General features: G+C 35.5%; 1 long non-coding RNA gene across 2 annotated transcripts; it reads right to left on the bottom strand.

The window, feature by feature from the left end:
• Positions 1-3,815: 3,815 nt before the first annotated feature.
• LOC110263189 (uncharacterized) lies at positions 3,816-7,947 on the bottom strand. 2 transcript variants are annotated; one of them, XR_002348376.2, is made up of 4 exons: positions 7,645-7,947; positions 6,509-6,613; positions 6,309-6,417; positions 3,816-5,813 (listed from the first exon to the last, which is right to left on the bottom strand). It is a non-coding gene; the product is annotated as an uncharacterized LOC110263189 (long non-coding RNA). The 2 variants fall into 2 exon arrangements; XR_015886110.1 differs by having other exon boundaries at positions 6,509-7,947.
• Positions 7,948-22,713: the final 14,766 nt, after the last annotated feature.

Raw genomic sequence — 22,713 nt, 5'->3', positions numbered from 1 at the left:
AAGCACATGTCTAAAATGTGAAAATAGCATATTATTTGAATTTTTTGGTATAATTATACTTTAATTTTTCAAAAGGATTAAAGCTTTTTTTAATATTATTAAAAGTTAGTATTCTAGGATTAATATTAAATGGATTAAAATGCTCCTTTATGTTTAAGTTTTTTTTATTATATTACAAATTAAAATTTGAATTTAATTACAAAAAGACTAAAATACCCACTAAATTCATTTAAAAATAATTATTTTTTATCATTAATTTCAAAAACACTAAAATACGCTTTTAAAATAAAATTTATTTAATTGTATTAAACATAGTAAATGTGAACTCTAAAAATTAAAATTCTCTCGTAATAATTTTAAAAAGAACAAAGCAATTATTCATACATACACCCATTAAACATGGGTCTAGTCTACACACTGAATAAAGACTGTATAAACCACAGAATAAACTACATCTAAGTCAACTCAATAAGGAGAAGTTCAATCTACATGACGTCGCCCACACGGGTCGGAAATAACTACCGTCTCGACAAATAAGTTAGACCCCTTAACTTTAAGTGTTTGGATCTCACGTCCATATTCAAAACCCACCATGATTTCAGATTATAAGTCGGAACAACAAATTTTTACCGTTAATTTTTTAAAAAATAAATCTAAAATAATGTCATTATAAAATTAATTCATTTTGTTTGATTGTATTAGAAATTGAAAATTAAAATTTGATTTAAGAAAAAAAACCTTAATTACACTTTTAGTTCATTTAAAAACAAAAAAACAAAATACCTTCTTTATAACTCAAACAAAGTTAAACCTTAAGAAAAATTTAAAGTCTTTTTAGTAGATTCTATTTTAAGAGACTAAAAGATTCTTGTAGCATTAGTTTAAAAACAAAAAATAAAAACAAAAAATGTCCTTGTAATTCATATTTAAAGTACGAGTAAATGATCAAATTAGTCTCTAAAAGATCACTTGTTTTCAAATTGTTCCTCAAAAATTTTTTATTAATGGAGCTCATTCTTTAAAGATTTAAATTATTCATGGTAGTCCTTTCGTCATTTTCTTTGTTAATGGGTAAAAAATTTGCTAATGTGACACGTTAAGTGACACCACAACATACATCTAGGTTGTGTTTGGTTAGTGGGTGTGTCTACACAAGACAGAGACTCTGTTTGATTGTTAAGGCACACAATTTTAAAAGACACGCTGGTACACAAATTGACATAAATTACATGTATTCACTGTACCTCTAATAAGTTGAGACACAAAATTAATGTTGAGACACTAATTATTTTGATAATTTTACCCTCCCTTCTCCTCTCCATTTCAACTTCCGTTTCTTCTCTCTTCATGGCCAACCAAACAGAATCTCTTCTCCCCTCCCTTCTTCTCCCCATTTGAACTTCTATTTCTTCTTTCTTCATGATCAACCAACCTCCTCTTACTGAAGTGTCTCTGCCACTGTCATTGCTACGGCCTCACTTCCTCCTCATACTCTCCATCCAGATTGGGTTTGTGTCTTCTTTCTTCTTTCAAATCTCCAGATCTGCGACTTGTGTCTCTGCCATGTCGCAGGCGAGCCTCTATCATCGACCCATCGTGCCTCCATCTTCATCTCTGTTCATCCTTCTATTTGCCCCTTTCTGAATTTTTTCCTAAAATAAAGTTTTATTATTAATCTGTGCTATTTTTAGAAAAAAAAAATTATTGTCTGAATGCTATGAACAATTTTTTCCGTTGGCTTCTATGTTGTTGAAATATCTCACCTCCAATTAATTTCTTAATTTGATATTCCACTTGTTCATAGTCGCTTCAACAACTTAAAATTGACGCAAGGGATTCAAAATGGGAATCATGCCAATTAATTACTTGCTGTTTAATTAGAAAGATATGTATTAAATTTGTTGTTGAAATTATTAGAATTTTTGTTATTTGGATTTTTTTTATGAATAGAGATGAAAGAAAAGAATCAGTGTAACTGTTGAAAAAATATAGATAGTGGTGATGGTGATAAAGATAGATGATGAGGGTATTATTGATTTTTTAAAGTTTGATATGTATACGTATATTTTGTAACTATGTCTATATAGTTCATGTCTCTGTGTCCATGTCTCATGCTATACACTAAACAAACGGAGCCAGGATGCGTTTGTTTACAGCCACGAGACATTGAGACAGAAACAAAGAGACACAAAATCGTATTTGACATATGAAACATGAACAAAGACATTGTGTTAAGAGACACCGAATTAGTGTATTTTGTGTTTATCTAATCAGGAAAGACACAGAGACACTAATAAGAGATACAACTTATTTTTTACTTTTTTCTTTCATTATTCTTATTAATTTTTACTAATTATAACTCTTATTATTATTTTTTTCCTAAATTTTTTGAATAATAAAATTAATAATAAATTACTCTTTCATAATTTGTTCTAGTTTATCACCAAACAAAATACAAGAACATCAATTTGTGTTTCTGTCATTTCTGTCTAGTTCTCAGTGTCTTGTCTTGTCCTGTTTTCAAAATCCAACGCAACCTAAGAGTCTTAATTGACTATTAACATTATAAATTTATGAAAATTGATCAAATCAAAGTTTAATTGAGGGGAGAACTTGAGGTATTGGAATTTCTCAATTTGGGGTTCATTTAATCTAATTTCATTAACTAATAATGTTAATAGTCAATCACTACAAAAAAAAGGTTTAGCTAGTGAAAAGGGTGACCATAGGTCTATGGTCACGGTTTTTGACCTATGATCACGGTTTTTCCACCGTGGCCTATTCTGCCATAGCCATAGACCTATGGTCACGGTTTTTTTTATCTATGGTCACTGTTTCTATGGTCACGGTTGTAGTGTTCATATTCTGGTACTTTAGACCATATTTTTTTACCGTGACTATAGGTTAATCTATGGTCACGCATAAAAACTGTGACCATAGCCTAATTTATGGTCATGGTTTTCACCTTGACCATAACCTCTATGGTCACCCCCACATTAAAACCGTGACCATAGCCTTATCTATAGTCACGGTTTTTACCGTGACGATAGCCTCTGTGGTCACCCCACATTAAAATCGTGACTATAGTATTATTTATGGTCACCCTTCCTTAAAACAGTGACCATAACCTTATCTATGGTCACGGTTTTTACTATAGTCACGGTTTTTACGGTGACCATAACTTATCTATGGTCACCCCACCTTAAAACCGTGACCGTAGTCCATAGTCTTATCTATTGTCACAGTTTTTACCGTGACCGTAACCTATTTTGTTTTATGAGAATTAATTTTTTTTAAAACATAATCACATTCCAAAATGATGGTAATCAAAAAATAAATCTAAAAATGAAAAATGATAATCAACAATTAAGATAAATTGTGATTAAAGTAACCAACTAACATATAAATATAGTTGAGTGAATACACTTGTCTCAATCTCAGTTTTATATAGTGATATATACACTAACACTAAGTAGACACTATTAACAGAATTGTTCCATAGGCGTGAGAGCAATACAATTTAGACTCTGCCAAGATAGATTGTTTCTGGTATTGCTATTCTTCCTTCTCAACGCTCGAGAACTTTTGTTTCAGCCAATGTTCTGAAAATCGGACCGGATCGACCGGTCGGACTGATTTAACCGCGAACCGGCAATATTAATGGTCTGGTCAGGCATATAAAACCGCTAATCAAAAAACCATTGAACCGGACGAGAACCGGTCGGTCAGACCAAACCGAAACCCGGCCGGTTTACACAAAAGAGGGTAGCTCCTTCGTTTCTTTCTCCCGTTCTCCCTTTCTTTCTTTCAGTCAGAGAAATCACACAAACGCAATCACAAAACCCTAGCACTGTAAGCCTACACCACCGCCACAAGGAGTGGCATACTGCCGCCGTCCGTCGCACTCAAAGTTCGCCATCCGTCATCTAGCTTCTCTCGTGCTCAAAGTCTTCAACCCCTGTTCGCTGTCACCGATCGCGGTTGCTTCCTCGAGCTCGGCGTCCGTCGTCTTTGTCTGCTCAGCCGCGCTTCCGTCGCCGTTTGTTTGCCGTTCACGTTCGCGTTCGCTCGGCGTTCACCGTTCGCGTTCACTCGCTGTTCACCGTTCGAGTTCGCGTTCGTCTGGAAGCCACGTTGCTCTGCTTCAAACTCTGCGACCAACCCGCGCCTCCACTCAGCCGTCGAACTGCTCTCTGTTGTCCCCGTCGTGTGTTTCCTAAACCCGCCACCAGACAATACACTCACACAACACCAATACTCTTCTTCAAACTCTGCAACTTCTGATTTCTATTACAATAAGTAATTATTTGATTTGGTAGTGGTTTGGATTTTTTCATAGACTAAATTAAAGTTACAATAGTTATGTTCTCTTCTCTATCACATTGAAATTAAGCATTGAATTCTCTTATTGCGTTTTAATTTTACCGCACTCAACATGTTTGATGAAATGCTTTAACCATATTTCTGGTTGGTTTTATAATTTCTAGCTTTTAGAAACTTACTAAGTTGATTGCATGTGAAATTAAAATAATTGGATCATAGTAATTAGGAAATTTTAGCTGTACAAATAGCATCTTTGCAGAAAATATATTAGCATGATGATTCCACTTGCATTAGTGTTCTTCTGGTAAATTTTTTAACTGTTATTGTGAGCTTGTTAATTTGCTAATTGTTCTTGTGTTCTTCTGTTACTTTTAATTTTTTTTGTTTTGTTGTGATTTTCTGTTTTTGAATTTGTTAAGTTGATAATTTGGTAAATTGTTGTGCTGCTATTGTTTTAATTTGTCAAATTGTTAGGTTACTGCGACTTAATTTGTTGGATTTTCTATTTAGGTCTTGTTCTTGTTTATTTGCTAAATTGTTGTTGTGTATTTATTGTTTATTTGCTGGATATTGGTGATCATTGTCGTTGAGATTATTTACTATGCAGGTTTAGTGTCATCACTGTTTTGAAATGTTTTATAATGTACTCATGTTTGTTGCTGTTTTGTAATTGCTGGTTATAAATTTAGTGTGATTATTGGTTAATGTTTTGTAATGTTTGGTACTGAATGCTGATTATTGAGTTCAGATATGGTTGTTTATTTTGACTTAGGTAAAGGGACTTATGGTCATTTTTTCCTGCGTTATACCGATTCAAATGATTATTTTCAGAGGATGAGCACTTATTTATGTATCTTGAGAAACTGTCTTTCTGTGTGTTATGAGCATTTGGTGAAGCCTGTATTGTACCTATTCAAAGCTTAGTTTTACCAAATGGTCTTCAAAACAACTCATCCAAAATGCTACTGCACAAATCCAAGTCTATTGTCTCTAAAAGCCTGCATGCACCTTCATTTGGTAAAGCCTTTCTAGCACTAGTCCACTACCAACTTTGTTATTAATAACGTTATCAAATTTATTTATCCGAGTACTATGTTTATTTTTTAGTTGGATTTATGATAATTCATTTGATATTCTTCCTATTCTTGTCAGATATTTCTTTTAACATTTTGTGTACTAATGAGGAATTGTACTTGCTTGGTATCATGCTTTCATCTGGCAATTTTGCATTTAATATAAAAAAAGAAAAATCCTAAGAGAGTAATTCACCACTCTATTAGAAAAGCTTCATACTACCTTATACCCTCAACTTAATACTTGCATATTTATAATTTATTTATTATTCTATTTTAAAACGGTTTTTTCGGTTGAATCACCGATTAGACTGATTGGACCAGTAAACCAGTGAACCAGTAACTAAAGCAGTTTGATGACCGGTCCGATTTTTAGAACCTTGGTTTCAGCCACTTTACCATATGAAAGCTCAGCACCTGCTTCATTAACATGCAAAGCAAAGTTACATTAGACATAAATTAGTATAACTAAGCTAAAGTCACATTAGACATAAAGAGAACTACTTCTAGTTCAGAAGTGCTCCACAATAAACTACCAAACAATAGGGAGAACGTCATTTAGATGTAATTAATACTAAACATGAAATTAAAGAACTGACATGAAATTAAATGTTCAGGCAATACAATCCAAGAGAAAAGACTTCTTTGTTTGGAAGTCTAATTACACACTAGTAAATTAAGTGCAAGGAATAAGTTTAAATTTATTTTACATTGGCAGACCTGGATACTAAGAGCTTGAGGCCATGTTTATTATAATTAAAAATACTGTGAAGCAGCTTAAAAACAGTATTATCTAAGCACAATCCTGTTTCGAATTTAAGGTGTGAAGCAATTTCAGGCAACCAATCGTGACAACATTTAACAGTAACGGTTAATGTAATCATAATGATAAAATAGTAAATAATGGAGTACCTCAACCAGAGCGACTTCCTTCCTCGGCAAAGAACCCAACGATGGAAGGGGAGAGTCCAACATCCTTTGCTCCTGCAATTAGCGCAGCTTCAGTCCATCCCAACTTTATCTGCAAAATTAGAACCACCGCAATTTCTCACTCAATTAATTCGTAACATAAATGAATTAATGAAATGAAAGAAGGAAGAGAGAGTACGAACAACATGAGTGAGGGAGGCATGGAGCACGCGAGATTGTTCGTCCTGGTTCTGGGATCCTCATCAGGCGACGGCGATGGCGATGAAGATATATTAGACGTAAAATTTCTATGTGATTACATTAACCAAAAAAAATTTAGATAAGTATAGGGCATTACTAAGGTATCTCAACTCTTACCGTCATCTCATTTAAACGTAGCCTATTCCAACTTTGTAATATAACCTTTAATGTGTTACGTACATGGCTTAAAGCTACTTAAGGCATCCATGGATCCCAGATGGTTCTCACGAGCATTTCTTAGCTAGTTAGCCTGATGCTTCTACCATCTTAAGAATTTAAATTAATAGTTTAATATCTTCTATGAGATCGATATGGCTATGTTTTCTCTCCTTTGGTTTATTTCATGCTTCATGTTGGGTTTGCTTTGAATTAATATTAGGACTGCATTTTCTTTGTTTTAGATCGTGTTTACCCTTTATTATTTATGCAGCTATCAGACTCTATTATCTCCTTGTCAATTCGTTTCTAAGTTTTTATCTTCTGTTTATTTATTATTAAGTCTTCTCCTTTCTACTTCTGGTTTCCTTTCTTCACAATCAAACTATGAATTTCAATCTTGCAAAGCCCCATTATTTGGTTGTAACAAATTAACTAAGTAACAAATTACTTTCAGCAAAAAAGATTTCAGCAACACATTTCACGCTCTAACTATTTGGTTGTAACTATTATTACCCATCACATTCTGTCCCCAGTTAATTATGAAAACGCACACGATATTCATTATTCTTTTCAGATATTGAAGGAAAGAAGAAAAGACACCAATCGTGACTTTCTTGACAGCTAAATGCATAAATAGTATGTCTACTTTGGGACTCTGTTAATTATTTCTATTTATGAAGTTTTTGCAGTGCACTTTAACAATCTTAAGAAACAATTAGTTTATTCCAGGGAGAAAAGAAACAGAAATGGTAAAGGGAAGATTCCACATTGAAGTGAAAACACAACTGCTTACCAGTACCACATACCAAAGCAAGTTAACTCTCTAATATCTATTCAAGAAATTTAGTACAAATGCAGCAGAATATACAAGTCGAAATAAACAGCAAAATATTGAATAAGCATCCAACCAAGTAATTACCTCTTGTTGCAACCGCCATTTCCCTCTTACTTGTCCGCAGAGCCTCTATAATTCCCAAAAGAAAAGAGTGAAAAAAATGCACAAGTAGATAGTCAATGCTAAATCTTTGAATTCCTAATTTTGATTAAAAAAAAAAAAAACTTATAATTTCTAATTTTTCCACCTAACCAATTTTTCCCAGCACTCACAATCTACAGAGATGTATTATTTTATTTCCTTTTTTCAAAAAACAAAAGGTACGAATTTGAATGCGAGTTGCAAAATTCAGAGTGCGGAGAAAGTGCAAAAACGAAAGAATGACACGATATGAGAAATGAGGAGGAAGAAAAGGTGGACCTTTGGGTTTTCTTCTTGAAGAGTATAATAATAATTTTATAATTATACTCTTGTATTATAAAATATGGTTATTCCTCAAATTATTTAACTAACAAATTAAAACAATAAAATAATTTACAATAGTAAATAATTTAAAATTTCATTTTTTGGGTTTTATATTTTGAAAAGATTGAATAATCTTTTCGTTGTCAATACAATTAAATATCTCTCTTTTTATATATGTCACTAAACAATCATTTAAAAATTCATCTCTCATACGGTTGCGAAGCCGACTCTTTATGAAATAGGAGAAAAAGTTCTTTCAACTGATGTAGTTGCTACAGGCCAAACTAAAGCTAACTTCAAAAGAAAAAACACTAATGGATAAACAATATTTTTTCGAGTCTCAACCGATTTCTGGAGTAATACCCCAAATAGGTCCCCCAAGAAATTTACTGTCGGACATATTTGTCCCTAACAAAATTTAACTAAAATTTTTTCCCTGACATTTTTAGTTATACACCAGATACGTCCCTATGGCAGTTTGACCCGGTCAAGACGTCCTACGTGGAGATTAACGGACTGACGTATCAGGTTAACTGCCACGTGTCACCTCCAGGACAATTTAGTCCCAATCCAAGATGGACAAAACCACGTCGTATTGGATCATGAGGCGAACGACGTTGTTTCGTAGAGGACAAATTCGTCCCCACCATGAAAGACAGAGTTGCGAAACGGCAACGTTTTAAATGAGGGACTTATCTGTCTGTTTGAGGGGACTTATCTGCCTGATCATTATGCTTTTATAGGGACCTATTTGTGTGATAACCTAATGTTTGGGGACCTATCTAACCTATAATTGGTGACATTACCCTCAAATATATTCATTGTCTTTTTTTAGTTTCATTGAAAACACAAGCTGATGTATCTGGACCTGGTAGCTTGCAAAATTTTAATCCTCCCTCTCATGACACTCAAAGTGAAGATTCTCCTTCACATGTCACAAAAAAATATCTCAGGCAAGCCAAAAGTATGCTAATTTTGAATGACTTAATGCGTATGTTGAACGATGACTTGGAGGAGAGAGTGAAGCAATCAGAAGATCTGTTGTTGAAGAAGAATGAGGATAGCCAACTTGTGAAGAAGCATACTGTTTTTGCTTTGTTTAGGGGTATAATAATTGGGGACATTGGTAGCTGTAGTTGTGTTTTGTATGTATATAGTGATTGTTTAGGCAAATTTTAAATTGTGTTGATTATCAAATTGTTAGATTGAAATGTCTCATTATATTTAGATGGATATGCATGAAATTAATTGTGGTGAAATAGTATAAAAGAAACACATTGCTTTTGGTTTGAACAATCTAGATGCCACTGGTTGCAGCTGCCATGGTCTCAACACTAACACTCTTCTGAGCCTTGGGCCGGATTACTATTTGCCTTGGATGTCTAAAAGGTTGCTGAGCCTGGAATAAACAAAATTATTATGAGGATGTTTCATACAGATTTCAACATACGCATTAAGTCATTCAAAATTAGCATACTTTGGGATTGCCTGAGACATTCTTTTGTGACATGTGAAGGAAAATCTTCAATTTGAGTGTCATGAGAAGGAGGATTAGAATTTTGCAAGCTACCAGGTCCAGATACATCAGCTTTGTATTTTCAATGAAACAAAAAAAGACAATGAATTTATTTGAGGGTAATGTCACCAATTATAGGTTAGATAGGTCTCCAAACATTAGGTTATCAGACAAATAGGTCCCTACAGAAGCATAATCATCAGGCAGATAGGTCCCCTCGAACAGGTCAGATAGGTCCCCCATTTAAGACGTTGTCGTTTCGCAACTCTGCCTTCCATGGTGGGGACGAATTTGTCCTCCACGAAACGATGTTCGCCTCATGATCCAATACGACGTCGTTTTGTCCAACTTGGATGGGGACCAAATTGTCCTGAAAGTGACACGTGGCAGTTAACCTAACACGTCAGCCTGTTAACCTCCACGTAGGACGTCCTGACAAGGTCAAACTGCCATAGGGACGTATCTGGTGTATAACTAAAAGCGTCAAGGACAAAATTTTAGTTAAATTTTGTTGGGAACAAATCTGTCCGACGATGAATTCCTTGGGGACCTATTTGGGGAGAGCACCAATCCCATTTAAGTTTGAGAATTGACCATCAGAATGCACATCTAATATGAAATTCTCAAGTTGACTATCAAGTGCCAAAAGTTGAGTAGAAGAAAATTCTAATGGATAGAATTGAGCTAACTGGATCAACTTCTCCTTATCAAATGCAAGAAATGAGTGTCTTGGATTCAGACAAGTTATACAAAGAAGTAATTCAGTATTCACCTCTGTAAACCAACACAAGTAATACACAATACCACCTGACCTAAAAGCTATTGATTCTTAACTATTGATTCTTATTCAATCACAAACCATTCCTTTATTCTAAATCCCCATTCAGCCATTTCCCACCCCAAAAGCTTCTTTATTTATAATATACATATGCTATAATTAATTGGTTACAGGATTGAGAAATTTTTGTTGTTTACCACTCTTGATAAGTTGATAGGTTGATTTGGGTTCCCAATCATGTACCAAGAGACAAACTAAACTCCAGGAGGATGACCCAGTAGCGGTGTGGCGCCAACGACAACAGAGAAGAGGATTGTAGACTAAAATAGAAGAACCAGTCAACCAGAACTCCAGAAATCCAGAAGAAATTGATGTTTGTTGAAGAAGAAGGCAGAACCGCAGAATCAGATGCTGAATTGCTGAGTGTCAAAGGAAGGATCGCAGAAGAGGAACGCAGCGGCAGATCCACACAAATTAGAAGCAGTGACGGAAAAGAAGGTAGAACCTAAGAAGTGAGAACCACTAGACGCGTCATGGCGGCGATGCAAAGAGAAACCGACGAAGGACGGTGACAGAGCCACGTGGGAGAATCGCGGCGATACAAGGAGTCGCGGAGCCGCGGAGTCGCAGGGAGCAGAAACGCGGAGTGACAGCCTAACAGGGGAGCTAGTGACACTGCCACACAGCCCACACTGGCGGAGCCCCGGAGCGGCAGAAATGCGAAGTAGCCGAGTAGCGATCTGGCGGCAGTAATTCTGACCTTCTGGGGCTTGGAGGTTGGAGGGCAGAGGCTGGAGTAATTAGGGATTTGAAATTGGAGAGAAAGGGAGAAGCAGAACAGTTTAGGGATTTGGGGCGGGGGAAAAAGTCATTATATAATGGAGGCAATCTTGACATTTCACTAAGAATTACTCTTTATTATTTAAAATTTGACTGGGGGCAGTTGCCCCCACTGACTTATGCATAAATCCGTCCCTGCTTGTGATCATAGTTATCAAAACTGGATCGTACCAGACCGACCAGTTCGACCAAAAAACTGATAAACCGGTGGTCTGGCCGGTTCGGCTTACAATGCAAACCGCTTCTGCAATTAATCCGGTCAACGGTGGTCAAACCCGTTGAAAACCGGACGGGTCAACGCGAACCGGGCGAATGAACCGCGCGTCTCCACGGTGCACTGGCGGGCATGCTGAATCACAGTAGAAGCACCTTGTGCTCCTTTGCCATTAAGCCAATCATTCTTCTTTGGTAAATATAGGCTAATAATAATATATATAATAAGAAAGTTCACATGAGAATGCTCTAAGTCTACAACTATACACTAATTCATATGTCTAAGATTAATTTTATTTATATGTAACTTTTTTTTAGATTAGACCTATTAAATTAAAGGCTAATTTATATATATATATATATCATATTAAAGTAATAAGCTAATGAAATTTATATATAATTTATTTAAATTTAAATAATATGAAATATTAAACCCTAATTTTTATTTTTCAATAAATATTATATTATAATTTTATATATTTATTTAATTATTACCGAGTTAAACGGTTCGACCACTGACCCATCGGTTCAACCACTAACCCAGTGACCCAATAACTTCACCAGGTCGATTGCCGGTTCGGTTTCGATAACTATGCTTGTGATTCGTGAGTGTACAAAGGGGTTGGAGGCGACCAGTTGGACTGTGGAGAGACGACCGGACCATAGTGACGGCGATAATGAGAAGAATAGCAGCGACAATGGAGGCTAGGATTGAGCGCGACCAACGTGGTGGTGGTAGAGACTCAGGCTTCCGTTTTTCTTTGGAGACTGGGGAGAAAGAAGGAGAAGGGAGAAAGGAGGCTCTAGCGCTAGGGGGCACTCGCATGCTTTCTGAATGTTCTCTAAGCGATACAGCGTCGTTTCATTTGAACCGGTCGGGTCTCGGTTCAGTCTGACCGACTGGTTTAGCGATTTTCATCTGGTTTTTGAATCAACGGTTTTACCTAAAGAACCGAAACATAAAATCTATCGGTTTACGATTGGACCGGTTCGACTAGTCGGTTTGATCTGGTTTTCAGAACCATGCTAGCAACTGATGAGCAGAGGAGAGGGGCTGGCGACAGGCAACGCTTTGACGGCCACGAGGAAGAAGCTAGTGACTAATAAGCAGACGAGAGGGGCTGGAGCACGACCAGAGGTGGCGCTGTGCGTGACGGGGAGGAGGGTGCGTGGCTGACAGAGAAGGAATGGGGATTTCGGCACCAAGGAATATCTTCACCCTTTTCTCCTACGGGGAGAACGACGAGTAAGGGGTTTAAAAAAAATTGAAAAATTGTACTCTATGGTCACCCCTTAAAATCGTGACCATAGGTATCTTTAAGTCACTCTCCAAAACCATGACCATAGATCATTTTAGGTCACCATTTCGTAAAACCGTGATTATAGACTCCTTTTGGTCACCCCTTAAAAACGTGACCATAGACCCTTTTAGGTCACCCCACCATAGACCCTTTTAGGTCACCCTTTTTTAAAAAATCGTGACCATAGACCATTTAAGGTCACCCCCCAAAACCGTGACCATAGACTCCTTTAGATCACCCCAAAAAATCGTGACCATAGAACCCTTTAGGTCACCCTTTCATAAAACCATGACCATAGACTCTTTTAGGTCACCTCTCAAAATCGTGCCCATAGATGACTTTTGGTCACGGTGAAAAACCGTGACCATAGACCAGTTTAGTTCACCCCCAAAATTGTGACTATAGACCCCGTTAGGTCACCCCCAAAACCGTGACCATTAGACCCTTTTAGGTCACTCTTTTTTAAAAAATCATGACCATAGACCATTTAAGGTCACCCCCAAAACCGTGACCATAGACCCCTTGAGATCACCCCAAAAAATCGTGACTATATACCCCTTTAGGTCACCCTTTTTTAAAAAAATATGACTATAGACCCTTTTTGGTCACCCCCATAAACCGTGACCATAGAGACTTTTAGGCCACCATTTTTTAAAAACCGTGACCATAGGTACTCTATGGTCACCCTTTTTTAAAAAACCGTGACCATAATTTTTTTTGTCACGGTAAAAAACCGTGACCATAGACCCAAAATGTTGCAGTGAATTAGAACTAATATGTGTGTGTTGTTATGTTATTTAACGTACTACGTCAACAAACTCTGATACCATTAATAATGAAAGTGACGAAATGACTAACATGATTAATTTAAAATCTTTAAAAGACGAATTTGATTAAAAAATTCTTCAAAAACCAAATTAGAGAAAGAGTGGTCTTTCAGAAATTAATTTAACTATTTACTCTTTAAAATACTAAAATATATTTTACATATTAATTTTAAAATACTAAATTACACTTATAGAATTATTTAAAATTCTTTGATTGCATTAAAAATTAAAAATATTAATTTAATATTAAAATATAATTAATCTTAAAAAAATTTAAAATATCCTTTTGGAATAAAGATTAAAATACTCTTTGAAAATAAATATTTTTTAATTATATTAAAAATTATAAATTTAAACTTTAAATAAAAACTAAAATACCCTTGTAATTAATTTTATAAAAACACAATACTAAAGTAATTTTAAAAGAACCAATTCATATTATTTAACTGTATTAGGAATTAAAAATTTAAAATAATATTAAAAACATTAAAATACTCTTATGTTTAATTTTTATGATATTAAAATAGCCTTTTAAAATTAACTTTGGAAATAATAAAATGCTCCTTTAAAATTAAGGTTGTTTAATTATGTTTAAAATTTTATATTATAATTTTAAAATATTAAAATATCCCTTTAGAAAAAATATATTTTACTATTCTTGTTTGTTTTAGTCTTTATATGTATCTTAAATAAAAAAGATATTGAGACATAATTCAATATTATATACTTTACACTAAATACAATAAAGAGAATTATGTAGTCTCTGTTGTCTTTCAATTTTTTATCTTTCAATCTCTCTCTCAGTATTAGTTTATCATTTAAACACCGTCTAATAATTTCATTTATATATGAGAAGCTACATTTATCTTTAGATAAATAACTAATGAGATTATTATTATTATTATTATTATTATTATTATTATTATTATTATTATTATTATTATTATTATTACTGTTTGGTTTTTATCTAAGTATATATATTTTTTTAATTAAATTTATATAATACAAAATCTTTTATTATTGTGTTTATATTTAATATTATAATTTTGTTTCACACAAAATAAAATTATTATATATTTGTTTGGTATTTACGTGAGTATATATATTTTTTAAAATTAAATTTATATAATATAGAATCTTGTATCATTGTATTCATATTTAATATTATATTTTTGTTTCACACAAAATAAAATTATTATATATTGTTTGCTTTTTACGTGAGTATATATATTTTTTAATTAAATTTATATAACACAAAATTTTTTATCATTGTGTTCATATTTAATATTACTTTTTTCAAGATTCCAATATATTTTTTTCTAGGTTTAGTGCATAAATTTTTAACTTATTTTTTATGTATTATTTATTTTAATTCTAAAGCCCAATTACTTTTTTTTTTGTACAAACATGTTACTTTTAATATTTATATACTAATTTTTTGTTTTAGATTTCATCCCAATATCTAAAACTTACAAAAAAAAAATCAAAATTTATAAAAAAAAAAATAGTTAACCTAATTAATAGGTTACCTTTTTAAATCTAGACCATTCAAATAAAATATAATAAATGAAGAGTTTAGATTTAATGAATTAACAAGGTGTGCAGCACTCCATACTTAATCATGAGCGTTTAAGAATGAGCCATTGTTTTGGCGCCATTCTCGAAAAAGATTTATTTTTAAAGATAATTTTTTAAAAGATTTTTTTACAAAAGTAAAAGTGATTTTATATTTGAATATCTCATGTAAAAAGATCTTTTTTTCTATCAATTATATTTGGATAAAATAAGATAAAAGTATTTTTTGTTCATTTATTATGTGAAAACGTTTTTTTTTTATTTAAAAAAAATTTTAAAAAAAGATGTAAATTATTTCTTCTCAAAAAAGATATATTTTTTATTTTTTTAATACTCTTATTTTTATTAAAAATTTGCCAAGCACACTAAAAAGTAATTTTTTTTATTAAATTTTTTTTATCAATTTAATGACACACGAACAAATACATTATATTTGATTACTCTATATCATAATCATGTCAATTAGGATAATATACATCACAATCACCTTTATAAATTGCTGCATCTACTCGCAGATAGGGGTGGCAAGCGGGGAAGTCCGCCCCGCCTCGCCTAGTGCGGCAGTCCCAGAATCCTAACCCGCCCCGCCTAAGGGCGGGCTGGCGGCCCGGCGGGCTAAGCCCGCCAAATAAACTCTTTTTTTTTTTACTTTTAACTATTAAATAATATATATAAAGGGTAATTTACACATATAAAATAAATAAACAAAATCTTTACGCAAATACAACATTAGCAATTTCCAGACGCAAATGCAACAAATGCAACTGTATATAATCCGCTCAATTGTACATAATCCGCTACAGACTATCGCGGATTACGTTGAGGGCTGCGTTACTCATAAACCGCTACACCATGTAGCGGTTTATGCTCATATGGTGCGAGACTCATAATCCGCTACACCCTCTAGCGGATTATGAAGAGTGTGGAAAATCGGGTTGGCTTATGTTTAAAAAAAATACACTTTCTAAAACTGAGTTTGTTTTGCATAGAATAAAGGGCATTTTAAGCCATTTTAAGCCATTTTCTATGCAAAACAATTTTAAAAAATGACTTAAAAATGTTAGAAATACTATAAAAGTTTGTCTTAGTAATTTAGGTAAATATTGGTTATAACTATATTTTTCTTAATTTTTAAATTATTATTGACTATGTGGAGTATTTCTTTAATGTCCTAAGTCATTAGAACATTACAAATTTTTATAGTACTTCTAAGTTCTAACATCTTTTAAGCCATTTTTTTAAATTATTTTGTATAGAATAAAATATTTTTTTATAGTATAATTTAAATAAATTTATTTTTTTCTCAAAAGATAAATTTTATTGGTGCAATAAAATAATAGGCCCATTTTGGACTTACAGCAAAAAAAAAATGGGAATTTCCCAACTAAGCAAACGTACTAGATATTAACTCCTGATAAAGACATGGAACGTTACTAAAAGGTGTGAAAAAGGTAAAGTGAAAAAGAAAGAATTTTTGGAGGAGGAGCGTCGTTCATCAATGGAGGTGAGTCACTGCTTCCAGAGTTCTGGACTTTGTATTAAAAAAATATTCATGAACTATTAAAAATGGGCAAAAGAGTATGTATGAAATTCGAATTGATAGCTCATTAATATTTTAAAGAAGTCTCATAATTAAATATTTTGTTAGCTTTTTTTAATACATGAAATAAAATATATATTTTTTTAATTTTTAAATTATTAATTTTTTTAATCAATTATTAATTTTTTAATAAAATATATAGTTATAACCAGTATTTACCTAAATTACTAAGATATTACAAATTTTTATAGTACTCCTAACATTTTTGAAGTCATTTTTTAAAATTATTTTGCATAGAAAATGACTTAAAATGGCTTAAAATGCCTTTTATTCTATGCAAAACAAATCCGATTTTAGAAAGTGTAATTTTTTTAAACATAAGCCAACCCGGTTTTCCACACTCTTCATAATCCGCTAGAGGGTGTAGCGGATTATGAGTCTCGCACCATATGAGCATAAACCGCTACAGGGTGTAGCGGTTTATGAGTAACGCAGCCCTCAACGTAATCCGCGATAGCCTGTAGCGGATTACGTGTAATTGAGTTCCGCTACAGGGTGTAGCGGATTATATACAGTTGCGTTTGTTGCATTTGCGTCTGGAAATTGCCAATGTTGTATCTGCATAAAGGTTTTGTTCATTTATTTTATTTGCATAAATTGCCCATATATAAAGGCATAAAAAAATCTCTCCTATTTTTTACTTTTAACTATTATAATTTCTAAAAATATAAACAAATTATAATTTTTATATTCACAAACATTAAAGTCTTTGTAATTATAAATATCTAATAAATATAATTATAAACCAAGTTTTCATCCAAAACATAATTATAAATATTATTCCCAAAACAAAATAAACATAATTCAAAACATAATTATAAATATTGTCTCTAAAACAAAATAAATATAATCCAAAATTCTCAATTTTCATCTTCATTCTCTTGTAAGTTGGGTTGAAAAAAGTTGGGTTTTGGTAAAAAAATTGTAAAAATACCCCTTGCTAAAAAAATTCTAAGCCTGGCGGGGAAGCCTGCCCCGCCCTGCCAAAACTCGCGGTTTAAGCGGTGCGGGTTAGGCAGGCTTTTACTATTTGGTGGTCCTAATTTTCTAGCCCAACCTACCTTTTTTGGCAGGTTACGCGAGCCGGTCCAGCGAGTTTAGACCCGTTTGTCACCCCTACTCGTAGATTATACTTTCATCATAAATTCGTAACAAGGTGGCGTATTTTATCTATTGGGATAATTTTTTCATAAACTATTAGAAAATTATCAAGTGCTCCCCTGACCGTAAACAATTTATAAACTCTTGGATTAATAGTGAAGCAGCAAAGAATTTCGCTGTAAGTTAGCGGGGTTCTTGCGGCATTTATCATACCATGGTTTGTGATTTTGTGTATAAAATGCACTTCCAAATACATACTCATATCCATTTTTTATATCTATTTCTTTTCTCAAACTTGAAATTATTTTGCATTCAAATCCAGTAACACTAACAATTTTTATCATGCACTAAACCCCAATTAATTCTCCAAATTGGGATGGAGACGTAGAAGAGGTGGAAGAGGGAATAACCAATTACTAAAGGAGATGGAAATAACACAGTATCGATTATGCAGAATCCTTATCCACCATTAAAAAAAATATTTTGATAAATTTTACCTTTATTAGTATCATACATCATTAATTTTAAAAAATAAATTAATAAACATGTGTTAGCATACTAGTTGTTCATACCCTGACCCAACGCTAAGGCCCAGGATCCAAGTAAAAAGGCCCAACCCAAAAGAGTTGAGCCTCACACTACACAAACCAGATGCCACGAAGTTGGCTATCTTCACGACTTGCTCTAAAGAAGTCGGTACGAGGATCAGCTGGCAGATAAACCTCCCTCAAGAGGATAACTGCCCCTAGAATCTTTCTAACCACTTCCAAGAGCCATATCTCAACCACCCTAAGATAAAGGGACGGTTATTCCCCTTAAAAGGTAGAACTACTCCAACGGTGGTTATTGGTCCATCCCTATAAATACACTGACACTTCTCAGGTATCTCAGAAGCTCCAATACTCTCTAGACCTGCTCACACCCTTGCTGACTTTGGTATCGGAGTGTCTTTGTAGGTACCACCCCCCATTCGTTCATACTCACAAGTCGGACGGAGGCCCCCAAGGCGCAGACCCGCACGAAGGCTTCCTTCCTCGGACGATTGGGCCAACCCAGCGAGTCCAGCCCAACAATCTCCAGTTACCCATCGTAACATTTGCGCCGTTGCCGGGGACCCGAGAGATCAACCAGTAATGGCGGACAGATCTCCTGAAGAGGGTTATGTGGAGACAAATTCTGAACAAGAGAATCTGGATACCGGAAACAATGATGCAGACCTAGCCCTCCATCAGGGAGCCAACGACCAGCATAGAGAGGGTACCTCCGGAGTCAAAAATCCGAAGGTGAATTCCTCAGAAGGGCGCGAATCGGAGAAGGACGGACAGTCCCAGGCAACTGAACTTATGGGATTAGTCCATGTCCACCAAAGCCGCCTGGAACAATTGGAACAGGAACGGGAGCGACAAAAGGAGACCGAAAAGAACCTAAAAGAGGAGATGGAACGGTGAAAAGAGTTAGAAAGAAAACTCTTGAAGTTAGAATCCTCCCTCAAAAGTCGGAACTCCCGCGACGATCGACAAGAGTCGCCCCTAGGAGGGGAGGACCCCTTCAGCGAGGATATAATGAGGGTAAAAGTTCCGAGGAACTTCAAAAGCCCCGATATGGACCTCTATGATGGAACCACAGATCTGAAGCATCACCTAAGCAATTTCAAAAGTCGGATGTATCTGGCTGATGCCTCCGACGCTACGCGATGCAAAGCTTTCCCGACTACCCTGTCGAAAGCAGCGATGAAGTGGTTCGACAACCTCCCCCCAAGGTCAGTCACCAGTTTTGAAGACCTCTCAAGGAAGTTCTTGATGAGGTTCTCTATCCAGAAGGACAAAGTAAAACATGCGCCAAGCCTCCTGGGAATAAAGCAGGAGGTCGGAGAATCCTTACGAGCCTACATGGAAAGGTTCAACAAAGCATGTCTAGAAATCCAAGACCTGCCCACCGAGGCAGTCATTATGGGTTATTCAATGGGCTTAGAGAATGTCCCTTCTCACAGTCCATATCAAAAAGACACCCCACCTCCTTAAGTGATGTACAGGAAAGAGCTGAAAAGTACATCAACATGGAGGAAAATGCTAGGCTGAGAGATTCGAGTTGGCGACCTGGACATCTTCCCTCAACAAAAGAGAGGGAGAGGGAACCCAAGAAGAAGGAAGAACTCGGTCTCGATAGACCAAGGAAATATCACTCTTATACTCCTCTAAAGGATTCTGTTCCGAAGGTTACCTGAAACTGGAGGTCGATCTCGGATGAGATCGTCTGTACTGGTCGGAGATGACGTGTCCGGCTGGCTGAGGGCGGCCGGAACTGTTGTGTCTGACTTGTTGGATTGACTGCACTGCTGATCCTTGGCCACCGGAGGGTGGGGAGTACCTGCAAGAGACTCCGATGCTTAAGTTAGCACGGGTATTAAGCAAGTTTTTAGTAGAATCAGAGTATGAGTTATACCTGGGTGTTCCAGTGTATTTATAATAGTTGTAGAGTGACCTTTCTAGATAAGATAAGTTAGTTATCTTATCTTATCTTTATCTTTGAGTTGAGGTCAGCTTATCTTCAAGGAAACCGCCCTTATCTCTATAGGCTTGGACGACCTTTGGATTTGGATCGTGTTCCTCTACTGGGGCCCTTTATGGGCTTTCCTATCGATTTGGCCGAGTTCTTTAAGAAGAAGTCGGTCCGCTTGACCTGAAGAGGTCGGTCGCTTTGTCGATTAATCATCCCAGGTCGGTTAGCTCGACCCAGGGTAAGAACAGTGCCCCTGCTTGAGCTCGGTCTTCTTTATCGAGGTCGAGTCCTTAACTTCGGTCCTTCTTGTAGCGAAGCCGAACTCAAGCATTTTGTCGACTCTTTTTTGTAGCAGCTTTTGAATGTAGAACGTTTTTCTTCTATAAGCACGCGCTTTTGTATTAGCGCTTTTTTGGGAATGCAAGCGGTTTTAATATCCGCATTTAATTGGCATTTAATTGCCCCGTTTCCCCTAACTTTTGTATTTTTGAATTTTGCATTTCAAGAAACGGTTTCTCTCCTTCGCCCTTTTCGTAACTTCTTCGCACTTATTCATTTTCTGCTTTTCACCCACATTTCAATTTTCTTGCGACGTCGCTTGGTGATTTTTCTGAAGCTTCTGTTTTTGCCTGGCGTTTTTGTAGTTTCGCGTTTCTTTCTGTGGTACTACTTTTGTTCGTGCTTCTTTGCTCGTGAGAAGGCAATTCCCGATTTCGTCTTCCATCCTCAATTTCCCTTAAGTTTGCTACTTTTTCCAGGTTGGTACTATCTTTCTTGCTTCTTTCATAGCTTCGACTTCAGTTTTTTAGTGAAGCTTTGATTTTGCATGTTGGAAAGTTTGAATCTTTTTCGTGGTCTTGTATTCGCTTGTTACTGTGATGTGTTTTTCCTGACTTTTCTTTTACGCATTCCCTTGGCATTTCCGTCGAGGCTTTCTAGGGTTTTGTTGTTGCTTCTAGTTGTTTTTCCTGTCTGATATCGATAGAGAATCTGCCTCTGTTTCTCGCTTTGTTTGGAGATTTCTTTTTTATTCTGACAAAGTTTTGCACCTTTTGATGATTTCTATTTGGCGTGTTCGGTGTTAGTGCTTGCTCTTTGCTGATGATTTTTTGCTCGATTTCGAAAAAGTTTGCGCCTTTGCTGTTTTTCTGCTGATAAACTGTAGGAGGGTGGATCTTTGTTTTCTGGATTTTATTTTGATGAGTGCCGGGATGTCGGTTGTAGAAATAACTTAAAGACCTTGCTTTGTTTACTGCCTCCAAGGGATGCCCCAAGACCTTTGTCTTTAGTCTTGGGGTTTTTTCTTTTTGTTTATCCGTCCGTCGAGATGTTTTGCCCTTTGTCCGAGATGTTTTTTGAGTAATCCATTCTTCTTTTCTTTTGTAGGATTTAGTTGACCTCATGTCTTCCCGAAATAACATTGTAGAGATGCCTTCCCAGGTTCCCGCGGGTATGGCCGATTGGGTGGACTCCATGGTTCTCATGTGTGTCTCGCTGGTTGATTCTGAATTTTGTGCTCAGCTTAGGCAGTTTCACAGTGTCTGTAGTAATTCTGGTGATGAGAAGAACTATGAACTTGTCCCTCCCTCTTCTGACGAGAGAGTCTGCTTTTCAACTCAGGTTGTTGATGGTCGCCCTTTCTTTTATGCTTATGATTTTTTCTTTGGTCAGCTGGGTATCACCCTTCCTTTTACCAAATTTGAAACCGACATGTTATGGTCTTGTAATGTTGCCCCTTCTCAACTTCACCCCAATTCCTGGGGTTTCATTAAAATTTTCCAATTGATGTGCAATGGCTTTGGTATTCCTGCTTCCCAGTCTCTCTTTTTCTATCTGTTTGTCTTGACTAAGCCCGGTGTGGTAAAAAAGAAATCAGCTTGGGTCTCCTTTTGTTCTACCCAGGGAAAAAAGGTTTTCTCCATGTTTGACGAGTTGTTCCGTGATTTTAAAAACTACTTTTTCAAGGTCCGAGCTGTTGAAGGAGCTCGGCCCTTTTTTCTGGATGAAAATGACGAACCTGCTTTTCCCTTGGAATGGCAAAAAGACGTGAGGGTCTCCAGGTATTTGTGGGAGATATTGGATGATGCTGAGCGAGCCTTTGTGACTATCCTGGAAGAACGCTGGGGTCAAGTTCCCCATCTCGACACAAAGAAATTTCTAACCAATCCTTCTCTTCTTCAAACTGAACTTGGTATCTTTGCGTATTCTTTATTATCCGTGTATGTTGCTTGTAGCTGTCTTTCCGAGTTGTCTAAATCGATATAATTGTTTTTCTGTTTTATTTGTAGAGGCAATGAAGAATAGTGAATACATGAAAGCTTTTAAGAGGGCGCAGAGGGCAACTGCTGCCAAGGCAGCTGGGGAAGGATCTGTTCATACCCTGGGTCAAGATGTCTGACCCGGGATGTTTAGCGACAAGCCGACCGACCTCTTCAGAT

This window comes from Arachis ipaensis, chromosome B6 (genome assembly GCF_059453495.1).
Source record: "Arachis ipaensis isolate K30076 ecotype BB chromosome B6, ASM5945349v1, whole genome shotgun sequence".
Taxonomy (NCBI): Eukaryota; Viridiplantae; Streptophyta; class Magnoliopsida; order Fabales; family Fabaceae; genus Arachis; species Arachis ipaensis.
The sequence above is the reverse complement of the archived record's forward strand: the minus strand, read 5'-3'. Positions and strand labels throughout refer to the sequence as shown.